At 43.7% G+C, this 17,466-nt stretch overlaps 1 protein-coding gene across 1 annotated transcript in view; it reads right to left on the bottom strand.

The window, feature by feature from the left end:
- The window catches only part of LOC126336886 (glutathione S-transferase D6-like), a 36,765-nt gene that overhangs the window by 11,585 nt on the left and 7,714 nt on the right, over positions 1-17,466 (bottom strand). The gene's annotated exons all lie outside the window — the stretch shown is intronic.

The following is a 17,466-nucleotide window of genomic DNA, read 5'->3' as shown; positions in this document are numbered from 1 at the left end:
TTGTTGTTCAACTTTTGGGGGCTTAATACAAACTGACTTTTGTCACTATTATTGCAGTTATTATTTTAACTTGTTGTTAATGTTGTGATCTTAGGTCCGAAGACTACTCTGATGCACACCTCCACGCTAGTCTATATTGTACAAGCTTCTTCATCTTGAAGTTTTCGGTTATATTTACCAACTAGTATTTTTATGTATCCACTACCCATGAGCAAGTTTTGCTGTTATAAAGGGAGTCCCTTCAAAGAGTCGTGAGGTGAATTTTCTTTGGTGTTTCAGTAGATACATTCAATTTTGTGTTTTCCATGTGTAGCTGGATTTAGCTCAAACGAATAGTGCTCATCACCTTCTTCATGCAACGCCCAGTCTCAATGGAAAGCGTCGGTTCCTTTCCCATTAAAGACAAAACAATTTTTAAAGTGGAATTTTAAGCGTGCATTCAACAAAGCGGTCCCAAATTAGTCTGGTACGATGTTCCTTTTTTTCGATTTGTATTAATAAGGACAGTAGTCTCGAAGAACAAACAGTACTCCAGCATAGCCATGGCCCGTGCCGATTTCTACCGCCAAGCATTCAGTGCTATTGAGTCGCTGTTTGAGTACTGGTTATTCTTCGTGTTTTACTGTCGCTGTTAACACACAGCGATGAAACGTATATAGCACTAGACTAATCTGTTACTACTCTCTCGAATGGGCACGTAAAATGCCACTTTAAAAATCATTTGTCTCTAACGGGAAACAAACGGACGCTTTCCGTTGAGACTGGGCCTCGCATGAAAGACGTGATGAGCACTGTTTAGGCAGACACCAGGTACCCAATGCAAAAACGAAATTGCAAATATCTACTGAAACGACAGAGAAAATGCCTCTTAGGAGACGGACCCTGTATTTTCGCCTAGCGATCGACTTCCGAACAGCTGCTACTGCCGGCCTGGATGGCCGAGCGGTTCTAGGCGCTATAGTCTGGAACTGCGCGACCTCTACGGTCGCAGGTTCGAATCCTGCATCGGGCATGGATCTTTGTGATGTCCTTAGGTTAGTCAGGTTTAAGTAGTTCTAAATTCTAGGTGTCTGATACCTCAGAAGCTAAGTCGCATAGTGTTCACAGCCATTTGAACCATTTTTGAGCTGCTACTGCTGCGTCTGCTACACTAGCTTCCATGTCTAAGATCCTTACCGAATCGGCCATTGAGATGCAAGGGTGCTGAGAATTTCCTTATGGCTCGCGAGTTTTGAGAAGGGAACAACGTGTTTTTCTTCACCTCTACTCTGTTCGAGACCCTTCCTGAGTGAAGGAGTCCTGTTGCCTGTGTAAGTTATAATGTGTTAATGAGTGCGGCTGTATTTAAATACGTATAGAAATAGAAGGAGCTATGGTTGAAACCAATTATGGCTTTTATTGATGAAGTTATATTGAATATTATATATAACGGTTCTTCGTAAGTCTCCTCTGGAACACAATGCAACTTTTTCTACAACTATATGCTTCGCTAGCCACCATGGAAAAGTTACATTTCTTAGAAACTGAGCTCGAATGAATAGAGTAGTGGTGTTTGCGGTTAGGATTAATAATGGGCAGACTGCTTTCTGTTCGCATACTATATTTGGTTAGTGGTTGGGTTTACCAAGTTGGTATTACGCGGAGAGAAGGAGGCAGAGATTTCACGTCCGGTGGACAACGAGGTTGTTAGAGACAGAGCACAAACTCGTATTAGGGAAGGATGAGGAAGGATATCGGCCGTGCCCTTTCAAAGAAACCATCCTGGGACTTGACTGAGGTGATCTAGGGAAATCACGGAAATCCTAAATCAGGACGGTTGGTCACGGGTTTCAACCTCCGTCCTGCTGAATGCAAGTCCAGTGTGCTAGCTAATGCACCACCTTTCTCGGTATTTCATTCACCAAAATGCTTATGTATACTACGTGTTTAAGAAATCTGTGATATGGAGAAGATCTTTGTGCTGAGGACGCCAAGTGGGTCATTTAACGTTAATCTGTGTAAGATATTTGTTTTTTTGGGAACCAACACTAACTGCAAGATTGGAGAGAATCTCATATCATTATTTAAATTTCATTTTTTTCACTTAGTTGTGTAAATAAACTATAATTTGGAACATTGTAGTACTGAGTAATCAGGAGGCGTTGCACTAATGCCACGCATAAGAATAACAAAAGTGAAGGTTTTACACCTTCGGCTAATTCACTAGATTGATGTTAACGATTCCTTTTTTCTTGTGTTGTGCGACCCATAATTGTACAACCCAGATAAACTCTCTGTTACCTTAACACATTATTTTCAGACGCCAGAATGAAAGTTTGTCTCGAGAACTTCAGAGCAGCAGCCATTTCTGTTTTTGTTTTTTTGTGATTGCCTTACCTCGAGTTACAAATTTGTGGGTGGATTTACAATTTGATATTTACATCTTGATGATTGGGTGAATACGAAAGTCTACTTATGGGAGCCAGATTCAGGGTGAGTAATGAGAAAGTTAATCACTGAACAATAGTACATTGTTGCAGATGCTAAGGAATATCCGTTTTGAGAAGTACGTGCGTCTGTGAGAAATTATACCTGAAGACAGACAGCGAAATAAAAATATTTTCTTCGGGGCTTTACTCGCTTTATAAAGACGGCGTGTTTAATCACAGTGATTTCATGTAGAATTTTAATGTCCACTACTAAAAGTAAAGGCATTTGCTTTTGCATTTTCGTATTTACATTATTCACAGACAGCACACAAACTCTGCGTAACTACTGCAACCTATATCCATTTGAGGCTGCCTATTGTACTTAAGTCTTGTTCACCTTGTATTACTTTTTATACCCCACACTTCCCTCCATTGTGAGATTGGCGATTATTTGATGCCTCACGATGTTTCCAATGAACTGATCCCATCTTTTATTCATATTCTGCCACTTTTTAGTCAGTTCTTACAAGTAATTCGCTGTATCCACCTTACCTTCAGTATTCTTCAGTTTCAAAAGCTTTTATTCCACCCTTGTCTGAACTTTTCATCATCAACGTTTCACTTCTGTAGATGGCAATACACCATACGTCAAGAAAAGACTTCCTAACTCTCGATTTTATATTGAATATTAACAATTCCCAGAAACACTGATCTTCTTTATTGCTTCTCTACATTTTACGTTACCTTTCCTTTGATCGTCGTCAGTTATTTAGCTGGCCAAATAGCAAAACTCAGCTACTACCTCTAATGTCTTGTTATCCAATATAATTCCCTCAACATCGTCAAATTTAATTCTACTTAATTCGTTACACTTGTTTTCCTTTTGTTGACGTTCGTACTTTTACCTCCTTTCAAAACATTATGATTTACGTTCGAGTGCTCTTCCAAATCCTTTGTCGTTTCCGGCAGAATGACAATGTTATCAGCAAACAGCAAACTACTAATTTCTTCATAAATTTTGACGACATAGTGTGCGGAGAACAGCGACTTGATGCTACATTTACGTTAAAATGAGAAGTCGAGATCGCATTAATATTTCTTTATTGACCTATTTCGGCTTATATACAAGCCATCTTCATAGTTTCTTGGCCCCCTGTGGCTGGTGCTGACGGCTCCTCGGGTTTCTCATGGTTCCACGTTCGTACACTCTTAATTTCTTCTCCCTGAACATGAATTCCTATCGAAAAAATCTCTTCTTACTGTTATGCCACTATCTTTAAAAACTGTGGTTCATAAGTCATGGCCAGGCAGGTCAGAAAGTCTACGCTGGAGTGAGCTGTTTACCACATGTCTAGCTCTGTCACTGCTGCTGAGGCCAGGGGGCCAGAACGTTATTGACGCAAAGGTACGAGTGCCAGGCCGCTGCAGTAGTGAATTGGATTAAAACAAGCCTGGCCCTGGTGCTGCGTCGCTTACATGGCCTACGTCACCGGTTGGCAACCGGATCGTGCCAGCGATTAGTTTCAATGAAGCCCGCAGAAGAAATTCGTGGGAGAGAGAGAACGAGACACTCCAACTGTGCGCCACCCGCGACGTTTTTTCAGATACTTCCGTACTTTCTTTTTCTATCCTTTCTCGTTTTAACATTAGTAAATAATGATTTGCCACTGTAGATATTTTAGGACACGTGAACTGTTGAAACTGAAGGCAATTTATAATGAATTAGCAGCAACCAGTTGCCGTTATAGGCGTTTGTTTTCCCATGATGACATTTCAAGACGTCTGGCACCCCATGTTCAGAAGCTTACATTAGTTTACGTGTCACGCACATTGTGTCATTACCATTGCCATTGCAGAATTTTACAACAGAAGGCTTATAGACAGCTATTAAAACGTCGTAAGAAAAGAATCAATGTTCATGACGCACAGATGTAAACATGTTAGAATGAGATAAACATGAAATAAATGTAGTCTCTAAAACACATGTTTTGAGGCACCTTTATTTGTTCTTATCTTTACAACTTACACGACTAGCTCCTTTTGCCGATTTTCCATTATCAAATGTAGTGTTAGCTGATGTGACGTGGTCTCTACGAATGGTTCACATACTGAGACTCTTTGTTGGCCGAGCATTGATATCCGCAGCGGAAGGGTTGCTCTTTTGTCACTTTGAATGATTATCTTCAATCCTAGTTGGTCCCGTTCTTACAGGATTTTTTTCCTGCCGCAGCGATGTCGAAGATTTGATGTTTTACCAGATTCCTGGTACTCACTGTACCCTCGTGAAATGTTAGTACGGGAGAATGCCCACTTCATCGCTACCTCGGAGATGCTGTGTCCCATCGCTCGTGCGCCGACTATAACACCACGTTCATATTCACTTAAATCTAGATAACCTGCCATTGTAGTAGCAGCAACCGATCTAAGAACTGATCCAGACCCTTGTTGTCTTATATAGGCGTCGCCGACTACAGCACCTTCTTCTGCCTGTTTACATATTTCTGTAATAGAAACACGCATGCCTATATCAGTTTCTTTCGCACTTCAGTGTATGAATGGTTGAAATTGCATTTTAGTCATGTATGGAAGTGAAACATGGACAATAAGAAAGAAACAGAAGCTTTCTAAATGTGGTGAAGCGGAAGAATGCTGAGGATTAGGTGGATTAATTACGTAACTAATGAGGAAGTATTGACTAGAATTGGAGAGGCAAGACATTTATGGCGGTAATTGATCAAAGGAAGGGTTCGGTTGATAGGACACTCTGAAACGGAAGGAATCACCAATTTAGTATTGGAAAGAAGTGCTAACGTCCATGCATTGTGTTGTACAGGTGCTGGATGTCAGTTTGTGGGATGGAGTTCCAAGCCTATTGCCCTTGGACGATTTAAAACTGGCAGGTCGCTATTCACGAGCAGATTAGAATTACTGGATAACTTTAGGAATTCTCTCATAAGGGCAGCTGCTGACATGGTTGCTAAGGATTTTAAACCACTTGAAAAATAGAAAGGTTGGTGGGAAGCAGTGACAGATGTGCGCCTGCATAACATCTCAGGTGCTAAACTTCCAAGTGGATTCGACCTAGTACGCGAGACCTGGACTACTCTCAACAGAATCCCTACCGGCCATGGCCGATGCAGGGATGCCCTCTTTAAGAGGAAAAAGCTGTCTGATCCAGCCTGTGACTGCAGGTCTCCATAACAGACTGTTCACCACATTGCCAGTGAATGGAGGATTGGAGCCTATCACGGTGCTGAGGAGGATTTCCTGCTAGCAACTCCAGATGCAGTGCGCTGGATTGAAGGACTGGATATTCAGTTATAAAGAAAAACTTAAGTTTCTTGTGTGTCAGTATGTACATGCGGATATGTAATTTAATTAAATGATATGTCTGTACTAGCGACACGCTAAATAATAATAGTAAATAATAATAATAATGCAATTGGACGGTCAGTACAGGGGCTAAACGTTATAATCTCGCAAGAAGTAGCTGGAAAGCTGTTCATGAATGGTAGCACCGCAGGTCAAATCACTAGACTGACGCACAAATTTGCCGTCTAGGTACGTGGGATAACACAGAGTTCATACGAAATCGCACCCCGGATCACAACTCCAGGTGAAGGTCGAGCGCGTCCAGCACGCAGACAGGTTGATTTCCGGCACTCGCTTGTCATCCTCCTAACCAACACAAAGCCATCACTTGCAATGAGGCAGAACCAGCTTTCATTAGAGAACACATTAGACCTCCATCTTGGCCTCCGATGAGCGATCACTTGACACCACTTAAGTCGTAAGTGGCGGTGGTTTAGGGTCAATGGAATGCACACAAAAGGGTGTCTGGCTCGGATCTGTCTTTCAAGTAACCGATTTGTAACAGTTCGCTATGTCACTGTGATTCCAACAGCAGCTCAGATTGCCTCTGCAGATACAGTACTATGCACCAGAGCCATACGTCGAACACGATGGTCTTCCCTCTCGGTAGTGCAGCGTGGCCGTCCAGAGACCAGTCTTCTTGGGAACGTACATTTTCGTAATAACATTTGCCCGCAATCCTGTACAGTGGCTACATTCCTGCAAGGTTTTTCTGCAGTATCGCAGAAGTAACATCTAGTTCCTGATAGCGCCGTTACACGAACTCATCCAAACTCAGATTCTGATAATGACATCCTTGTCGTCTTAAAGGCATTCTTGATAAATATAAACTCACCACGTCTTGTCTCACAGGTAACTAACGATCAAGACCCTTACAGCGTGTGTTTAAAGGAAACCTGATTTGCCTCCTCACAACAGCGTTACTAGCGCCACTCTGATTCGAGTGGCTAAATTTTAATAGATATCATCTTGCAGATGTAGAAACACGCCTACAATGTTTCGTTTTTGTCGTACATTTCCTTCCTTGTGTTGTGATTTTTTTCCGTCGTGTATGTCTTACCTATCAGGTGAAGTAGTCTACTCTAGTGGACTATGGTTTTACTGTACTGTTAAACTTCGTCTTAGCATCACACCTCTCACCTCCTCTACTTTCTCTTCTATTTGTTTAAAGTTCTCGTCAAGCTAATATTTTTTATTTATCTTTCTATAAATCACTCCCACCTTTCAGTCCTCCCTTCTTCGCTTAGCTCAAATTTACCATCGGAGCGCTTAAGATTCATAGATGTTCTTCTCTTTTCTCCGAAGATCAGTTTTCCATCTTTCCCACAATCAGGGAAGTTTCTGCAACCTTTGTATTTCTCGTATAGCCATTCGAATACTCCGTATTGCACTTGCTGCAAATGTCAGCGTTTGAGACGCCTGTAATCTCTTTCGCTTGCTTGATTTGCTGCATGCCCATATTTTCTGCTTTCATTAGATTCAGTATCTCCTGTAATATTCAAGGATTGTTGAGGGCCTATCTTTTCCCTTTGCTACCTTCAATTTTTCGTCTTTCTAAACTATCAGTTATTGCTACCATTATTATTCTATTATATTCTGCACCCCTTTTTCAATCAACCGTTGCCGAGTGATAACTTTCTATCTCTCAACGACCCCTGGTTCTTTCTGTTTATAAAGGTTCCCTCGCCTTAATTTCCTACCTTTCTCCAACTTCTTCAAAATGGTTCAAATGGCTCTCAGCAGTATGGGACTTAACTTCTGAGGTCATCAGTCCCCTAGAACTTAGAACTACTTAAACCTAACTAACTTAAAGACATCACACACATCCATGCCCGAGGCAGGATTCGAACCGACCGTAGCGGTCGCACAGTTCTAGACTGTAGCGCCTAGAACCGCTCGGTCACTCCGACCGGCGCAACTTCTACAGTTTTACTCTGTGATTAAGAACAGATAAACAGTAATCTGTGCCCACTACCTCTTCAAATGTTTTGCATTCCTTTGATATCTCTTCCACCTTCTTTCAAGTTAGTTAAACCAGGTATTATCTTGATTACATTCTGCTCTCTGCACAATCTACCATGCGGCTACCCATAAATTCTCCCCGCCAGTCCAAGTGCTTCAGTCTCTTCACTTTTCGTCCTATCCTTGTCGAATTTTAGTTTCTCATCAAAATTACCTTTTCATCTCATTCAGTTATCTGAAACGTTTCTTAATCTCTTCATCCCTAGAACTAGCTGGCATATATGTTTTACTATTGCAATTAGTATGGTATATATCTTGGTTATGATAATACATTAACTATTCTGTTCATAATAGTTTACCTGCATTCCTATTATCTTATTCATTATTAAACCCACTGCTGATTTGATTTTCTATGGATAATCCTGTGCATACTTGCCAAGAAGTCGTGTTCTTTCTGGCACTACACTTGATCAATTTCCTTTATATTTAACTACATCCCATCCATTTCTCATTCCAAATTCTTTAACCTACATACCCGGTAGAAGGATCTGGCATTTAACTTTTCGACCCATAGAACGTTAATTCTGTTTCGGCTGTTGACAACAACATCCTGAAGAGTCACCACCTTGAGATCTGCATGGGAGCTGCTTTACGTTTTATCCTAGGGGATGCCACGGTAATTAAACTATACAATAGAGTTACATGTCCTTTAGAAATAGTTTCTCCTTGCACTGAGGCGCCAGCAACACCAACAGTAGCAAGGCCAAACTGGCTTGTGCTACATGACCGGTTCAATTAACCACTAGACAGTCAACCTGCAAGTAGTAAAAAGCTGATACCCCTCTTTTGGAACGGTATATTTTTTTGGTCTCTCCAGTAATAGCCCTGCGTTTTGCTTACACCTTATTTATGGCTGTCTGAATCGCAGGGGCACGCTAGCTACACTTTTCTGTAAGGTCTGTGGTTCGTGAGGCAGCCACATTTTGTGTCACAGTAATTTCTAAATGTAGGGCTCTATGGTGACGATTATTGTAATTAATTTAAACAAAATTTTCTAGAACGTCTGTTTAATTGTAATGGAGGATCCAATGGCCCTAACCTTGCCAGGATAAGTAAATATGTGCACAATTAAAATAAAAGTAATTAAATAATTGTAATTCCATTATAAAGGGACACGTCTGATAAATAGACGAGACACACTTTCGGATGGCAATCATTCCTGCGTGAACGTTTAGATTGGATGTTTACGACTGTTATAGCTACAGAAATATTTTTAGACGTACTGAAGTAAAACTTCAAGACTCCCCTCAGAAGTGTTTACAGTATCGTCTCAACAGTAGCAGAGTATTTCAGTAATTGTAATTTTTTGTAGCATCAGAATACCCTTTACCTCGCTGAAGATAAGTCTTAAAATTCTATCTACCTCTCAATGGCTCTGTGCACTATGAGACTTAATTTATGTCAGACACTCAGATCGGTACCAAACATTATGTGTCAATAGCGTATCAACCAAAACACCGATTTAGTTCGTGTTGTGTGCTGTCATCCAGTAGAAGATGCGTAAGCGGTAACTAAAGGTAACACCAGATCTATGGAATAAAGCCAGACTATATCTATGAGGGCTACATGGGAAGATGTCTGATAGGTGACTTGGTACAGCATCAGATTGTCGTGCTGAAGGTTGTTAGTTAGACGCTTACAATGGTGTTTTTTTTCACAAAAAAATTAAAGATTACGCGTGTAACTGTTATATGGGAGAACATTTTTCTGCCATGTAAAAGGACGTTCCGGAGATTGTAGCAATGTTCTTTTGGCAGTCTGCTTTGACTTCGTTAGTTCAAAGTAGCAAACCTGTACCATACGTTTGTTTAGACACCACGACACCTATCTGTACAAATGTACTCTATAGGTTTCTTACTTTCAACCATCGAAGCGAAATCAGACTGCCAAAGCACACTGAAACAAACGCTGAAACTTACTTTTACATGGCAGAAAAATGTTCTCCCATATAACAATTTCACGCGTAATATAGTAAAAAAATCGCTTTCAGTTAGTTTCGAACTCGTCAACCCGAGGCCTGGTCATAGGATCCCTCTCGCCAGTCAAGGAATCAGGGATGGTAAGGGGAAATATCTTAGGGGAATTTTTATTTATGTATTTATTTTTATTTACAGTTTTTAATATATTCTTAATGTGGTTTTACTTTATTCCAAATTAAATGTATCTAGCACCGCATCGTGCTCTGTGTATGAGTAAATAAAGCAATATCTCGGCACGTTCGTACACCAAGGTAATGTATATGGGGAAAACGAAGAAAAAAAAGTGCTGCGTACATGATGCAGAAGGGTGTCGCTACTCTCCTTACGGTTCATCATCCAAGTACGTCTTCACGTATGTCGTATGTTATTCCACCGAGATTCGAACTTAGTCTTGTCAGCTCACTCAGTGGGTGTCTTCTCTTACCGGTTGATGATCCAGCTGCGTGGAAGGTAGCGTAGAGCACTCTCTAAGTAATTAGAAAAGTAATGTCTGTATTTGGGCTCCGTAGGATCTTGCAATGACGTTCTTGTAGGTAGTTCCAAAAGTCGAATACATCTTTAGATCCATCGTGAAACAAGTAGTGTACCGCATGCGCACGGATCCACGTGACAGCGTTGGTCTTGGCGCGCAGGAAATACTGTTGATCCGGAAATAGTAGAAACCGAGGTGTAATGTGTTCCGGAGTCACTCGTATAAAATAGGACAAAATTTGTCGCACCAAGCGCCATACGTCTTCTGCCGCGCCACATGTGAGACGGTGTTCGTCCGTGTCTGACATCCCGCAGACTACGCATAGAGGCGATTCCGCCTTGTTTATCTTGTGGAAGCGTGATCGGGTGATCCTTTTACCATTGACTGTGATGTACCATGTGGATCGGACGGCTGTGTCCGGTGTAACCGCGTGAATCGCCTTCCACACCACCTTCCAATTAACCTGAAGGCTTTTGGTCTCCACGATGTTGGGTGGGCGCCTCTGCTGTAGGACATGACATATATCCCGCGCCGACGCCTGTTTCGTCGGTGGTACTGAGATACGGACATAGCTGTGTTCAATGTAGAAGTTCCCGAAGTAGTAGAAGGGTGGGGGTTTGTCTTGCGTCGTCAGCAAACCTGTCAAGCTTTCCGGGTGGTGGCGCCACAGCTTGATGTATGAGCTGACAACAGGGCCACAGCTCAGTCGTGGACATGAACTAGAACAAGACCTCCCCTTTCTGGAGGAAGGGTCAGTGACTCATAACTGACTTTGAAGAGCATGCCTGTACTGACGTAGGCTCCGAATGCCGCTAATAGACGTCGAGCCATCAGTAACGGTATTGGAAGAACACGCGCTATATGTGGAAGGCACGATGCGAGGTAAACATTGACGAAGTGTGTTATTTGGAGAATGTCGAGGGTCCGAAGACGAAGGTTGAAGTTCTGGACCCGAATTTGTTGTAATAAGCGGCGGTAGTTCAGAGCCGCAGTGCGCCGTATGTCGTCATGAAACTCATTTCCGAGACATTTGATAGTGCCACGAAGCTGTAGGGGTTCGACACACGCTGGGGTCAACCCGTCTCCTATGGCCATGGCGACCGATTTGGCGACGTTGAGACAGCTGCCGGAAGCCACAACGTACGTGGTAATCCACTCTAGTGCTCTGTTGACATCGTCGCGATTGCGGAACACGAGAACCAGGTCGTCTGCATGTGCTGTAGAGCGAAATGTGACGTCACGTAGGGTAAGACCGCTGAGGCGTTGACGGAGACAACAGAGGAGCGATTCCAGTGCCAGAGCATATAGTAACGTCGACAAGGGGCAGCCTTGACGCATGGAGCGGAAAATCGGAAGGGACTGCAGGACGCCCGTTAACGAGCACTTTGGAAGTCGCCCCTCGGAAGAGGCGCATCACGACGTCTGTGAATTGCTGTGGTTCTGCATGTGCTGGAGAACGGACGTTAGGTACGCGTAATCTACTAGATCAAAAGCTTCGCTAAAATCTAGTGATGCCAGCGATCCCGGGATGCGGCGTGCCCTGGCTAGGGCTATTAAGTCACGGTATCGACACAGTGCTGTGTGGATGTTATTGATACCCGCTAGGGAAGTCTGATCTGGTGAGATGACGTTAGGTAGGGTCGGACGTAGACGGTTTGCTAATAGTCTGGTGAATATCTTCATGTCGGAGTTGACGAGTGTTAGCGGGCGGTAATCTTGTATTCGAGCCCCACCTTTAGGTTTGTGAATCGGTATAATTATTCCTTCTACGAAGGTCGTAGGGAGTGCACCGCGGGGGACATAAGCTCCCGACAGATGTCTGTCAACTTGGGAGCCAGTAAATACTGGAAACTATAAAATTCCACAAGGAGCCCGTCGGGGTGTCGATAACTTCGTCTTCCGTAATGTCGTTCAATAATTCAGTTTGTAAATCCTGTGGGACAATGCCGTAAACCAGTTGTGAGACTGCTGTCACCGTCGTCGGGTCGGAACATTGAGCAGAATAATGTCGTACGTAATGGTCGAAGAAGGCTGCAGCAATACCGTTTTGTGTGGTGTGATGATGACTGTCCTCAGTGGTGATGGCATATATCAGCGCCCGCCTTCGCAGTGTACGTTCTCGGATGACGTGGTACATGGTGGGTCGTTCCGTTGCGAGTCTGTCTTGTGTTCGCGCTCGGACGATCGTCCCTTCGAGGTGTTGGCGCATATGGGCTACGGTCTGTGCCTTCGCACGCTGAACTGTCAACTGCCGTTCTGGTGTCGGTGGCAAGGAGGCGCATTCGCGAAGGATGGTGAAAAAAAATCAAGGGTCTGCCGCCTCCAAGCAGCAGTCTCACGACCATTTGTAATAAAGGTTCTCCGTAGGACCGGTTTGACGCAGTTTAACCACGTAGGGGGGCGGCGGAGCACAAACTCGCCGGCCCCGGTGGTCTAGCGGTTCTAGGCGTTCAGTCCGGAACCGCGCGACTGCTACGGTCGCAGGTTCGAATCCTGCCTCGGGCATGGATGTGTATGATGTCCTTAGGTTAGTTAGGTTTAGGTAGTTCTACGTTCTTGGGGACTGATGACCACAGATGTTAAGTCCCATAGTGCTCAGAGCCATTTGATGCACAAACTCCACGTGTCTTCGATGGCTCGTCGACAATCCGGAGATGAGCAAGGTTTAATTTCCAGGGATGACGGCTGCGCCACACCCGTTGGCGACGAAGGGTGAGGGAACATATATAGGCCTCGTCATCAGAAAAGGCTACTGGCCACTCCTCCGCGTCACTCACCGTTGCCGCGAGAGAACGGGAGACGTAAATCCTATCGATGTGAGTAGACGAGTGACTCGTCCCATGTATCTACCAGCTGGAGATCGCCGATGACTGTCCCAAGTCCGGGGCACGGTGAATGGCGTGCAATTGAAATCGCCCCCTAATATCAAGTCATAGTGCCTGCCCTGAAAAAGCGGTGCTACTCCTTCTGCGAAGAAGAGTGATCGGTCACGACGGTGATTCGTTCCGGAAGGGGCGTATACACTGATAAACCGGACGCCTTGCACCGTTACGGCCATTCCTCCAGCGTTGGGGAGATATCGGACTTCGTCCGCCTCGAGACCCTCTGTGAGGAGAACTACGACTCCACTGTTAGTTGGCGAGGCGTGGGACACGTGAGCCGTATAACCGTACATACCCGGGAAATAGGCGTCGAAGACTTCTTGGAGAAAGACAACGTTAATGTCTGCTGCATTGAGAATGTCTTGGAGCATCGACAACTTCGTACGTCTCCGAATGGTGTTAATGTTGATGGTCGTTAAGCGATAAGTCTGTAGATCGTCTCCTGCGGTGGGGGCCGCCGTTAGTGTCGCCGTAAAAGGTGGGGCTAGTGATCTGCTGGCCGCGTCCGCGCCGTCATCTGTTGCTACACGGGAGGGGCCGAGGTGTGGGAGGAGAGACCCCTCTCCACATCCACCAAAGCGGGAGTAGAATCGTCTTCAATGTCATTCGTAAGTTAACGGTGGCTGCTGCAGAACACTTGTGGGCTGAGTGACCAAGGGTGAATCCGCAGTTGTTTCTGGTTGTGTACCAACGGGTGGCGCTGTGCTTGCCATCTATTTGCCCAAGAGAGCGGAATCGGGTTTGTCAATATCAGACAAAGTTACAGGTGAGGGCGATCTTGTGTCATCCATTTTCCTCGTAGTGTCGTCGGCCGTCCGGGTGTCAACGGGAGAAGACGTCCGCTGGAGGCAATCGTCTGAGGGGGTACGACGTCGCTTTTTATGTTTTCTCAGTGACCTTTCTTTGCGGTCGTGGGTTTCTGTGTCCGAAAGGGTTTGTGGTTCCCGTATCGTATCCCTCTCAGGGAGAATGGCAGAGGTCGGTACAACCCTAGCGTCGAGTTCCATTCTCTCGTCCGAATCTTCATGTGGAGTCGATGGGCGGCGTTCTTCAATCTCTGCGGACACCGTAATGTTGTTGATCAATCCAGGAGTAGCGACAGGTGTGCATTCTAAGTGGTTTGTCGTCTGTCATGTCGGTCAATCGTGTCACCCCTGCGTGAAGGAGGGGGAGGGCCGTGAGCGTAGGAGGTGGTGCTGTGCCATGTAATGGAATTTCTGTAAGCCGACGTTGAACATACGCCGAGCGCACATGAGCCCCTGGCCGCAACCAGAACAAGTACGAGATTGTTGGTTGGTTGGTTGTTTTGGGGAATGAGACCAGACAGCGAGGTCATCGGTCTCATCGGATTAGGGAAGGACGGAGAAGGAAGTCGGCGGTGCCCTTTGAAAGGAACCATCCCCGCATTTGCCTGGAGCGATTTAGGGAAATCACGGAAAACCTAAATCAGGATGGCCGGAGGCGGGATTGAACCGTTGTCCTCCCGAATACGAGTCCAGTGTCTAACCACTGCGCCACCTCGCTCGGTTACGAGGTTGTCTGTCGTACATTACTATTGCACTTCAGCCACCTATGACTAAGTAGAATGGCACGTGTTTCTTTAATTCAACTTTCACTTGTCGAACGCCTTTGAGGAGCTGGTACGTCTCGAAGGTGTTCCATTTTTCGGCCACGTGGCTAATTACCGTCCCATAAGGGCGGAAAGATGAGGTAACTACGTCCGGTGGCACTTCGAAAGGGAGTTCGAACACTCTTAGTGTGCGTAATCCTAGTCCAGCATGGTCAACAGTAGCCTCTCCGATGTGACCACCGGAGTGTTTGAACTTCGTAGTGTTCGCGCATCTGTTCACAACTGCTTGACATAACTCGTCATCGACCATCTTAACGTAAACGACGCTACTTGTGATGGATAGGTGGATACCAATTATGTGATGTGTTGGTTTTTGAACTTCGTCACGGATGAATCGTTCAACTTCAAAGGCTCGTGGTCGTGCGTAGTCGGGCTGGAAGCTGATCTTGACGGTAGCTTTTCTGTACGAATGAGCCATGGCGACTCAGTGTCAACGGACGCGAGTATTAGCTGCGGCGAGGAAATAAACTACGCGCTCGCGACTCTGTGGACGGGACGTAAACAAAACGTCCTCGCCGCTCACCGGCCGAAGGCAGACTGATACTTGGTCGCCTCATCTATACGATTTGCCAATACTCCGTACTTCTGGTGTTGCTTTTAATTACCGTTTAGCATCTTCTAGTGGATGACAGCACACAGCACGAACTAAATCGGTGTTCTGGTTGATACTATGTCGACGAACAACGTTTGGTACCGATCTGAGAGTCTGACATCTGGAGGTTTGGATGTAAGCGAAAAATTTTCAACAGTTTTATTTGTGTGCCATACTTAAACTGCTTTTAATTGTATGTTGTGAAGCGAATAAGATAAACTGAAAGGAAGGATAGGAATACATCAATCAGTCGCAATTCCACTGGTTTTTTATGGTACTTGCACGTCTATATTTCAGATAGTAATAGCCGTATGCAGAACTAAAATAGAACGAATTACAGAATCAGAACTGATTTACGTAAAACAATAAACAAATCACCACGTTATCCAATTTTAGTCAACACACCATTTCAGTGGGCTGTAATCGAACAAACTCCCAGCAATATGTGTCACCGTAAGACTTTGATGATATGGAGGAAGAATGAAATTCACACTGTTGTTTACAAAGAGTACAACAGCCCAAATTTGTGTCATGTAGGATAAGCAACGCCCTCTATATTCCAAAAACTAGCTAACCCAATTCCTTTCCATTACAACAGTTTAAAAGCCCTTTTTATCAAATAAATAAAATCAGCAAGTATATTTGCATATGACCTCTAAAATATACCTGAATACGCCGATTTACAATTTGTTTATTCAGATATTACTGCTGAAACGATACACCAAACCTTATGCAAATTTCATTAGTTGTTTCATACAAAATTGGTACACCGCATTCGAAGTAAAAATTAAAAGACTTTGGAAGATCATCTTGATAAAATATAATTGCCAACTGGAATACATCAAAAGCTAAAACCTAGTCTCTAGTTACTTAGTGGTTAAATGATCCGCTAAAAATTAATTTAAAGGTTCAAATGGTTCAAATGGCTCTGAGCACTACGGGACTTAACATCTGAGGCCATCAGTCCCCTAGAACTTAGAACTACTTAAACCTAACTAACATAAGGACATTACACACATCCATGCCTGAGGCAGGATTCGAAGCTGCGACCGTAGCAGTCGCGCGGTTCCAGATTGAAGCCCCTAGAACCGGTCGCCCACACCGCCTAATTTAAAGGATATACGAATGTTCACACAAATCATTTCTCTAAAAAGCCGTCACCATCTTAGTAAAGTACCGAAGATCAACATGAAAAAGCTATTTTAATCAGATACAATTAATAGAAACATACTAACGCTCCCTGTTGACGTAAATTTCCAACGTATCTTATGGTGTTGCTGTAACTACAATTATGGTGCGCTTCTTGCAAAGAACGATATAAAACATTGTCCCTAAGGCTAATTGTTCAATTTTTTTATTTGTTTGATAGTAAGACCGATGTAGCATTGCCTAGTGCCAACAAAATGGGAAATAAGCCAATCCACTGATAATAATATGTTCTCACATTCTACTGTTCTTAGTGTTGTCATACATAACGCAGGCCTACACTTTCACAACAGTTTCTTCTGCACTGAATTGAAGGTTGTTGAAGAGTTCCCAAAACTGGGTACTCTTCACAATTATCTTCGTAGGAGCTACATCAACACTATACATTATGTAAAAAATTTACAGCGCAGGGCGTCAGTATTTTCTTATTGCCTGTACCTGCATAAATAGTCCTTTTATGATCATCTCCAGTATTTTACAGTAATGGTAACAGATTTAAAAAACATTTGTATGAACTTTTATATTTTCTATAATTAACTATTTACTTGATCACTTAACCATTATGACACTAACGACTACGCTTGGTTTTAGATTTTGACGAATCCATCTGGTGACTGTACTTTATCGAGAACATCTTCAAAACTTTCTTTAATATTTATGTTGAATTTGATGAAGCAGTTCTGTAAGGCACAGTTGCGTGACCAATTAACGATCTTTTACATAAGATTTGATGGATCGTTTCACCAGTAACATATGAATAAACGAACTGTAAATCGGCGCGTCTTGCCGTATGTTAAAGGCGATACGCAAATATACTTACTGATTTGATCCGTTTTAAATTGCTATATTGGACAGGAACTGCGTTAGCTGGTTTTTGGAGCATGGAGGTCGTTACTTATACTA

This window comes from Schistocerca gregaria, chromosome 2, assembly GCF_023897955.1.
Source record: "Schistocerca gregaria isolate iqSchGreg1 chromosome 2, iqSchGreg1.2, whole genome shotgun sequence".
NCBI classification, from domain to species: domain Eukaryota; kingdom Metazoa; phylum Arthropoda; class Insecta; order Orthoptera; family Acrididae; genus Schistocerca; species Schistocerca gregaria.
This window is presented reverse-complemented; position numbering and strand designations above follow the sequence as displayed.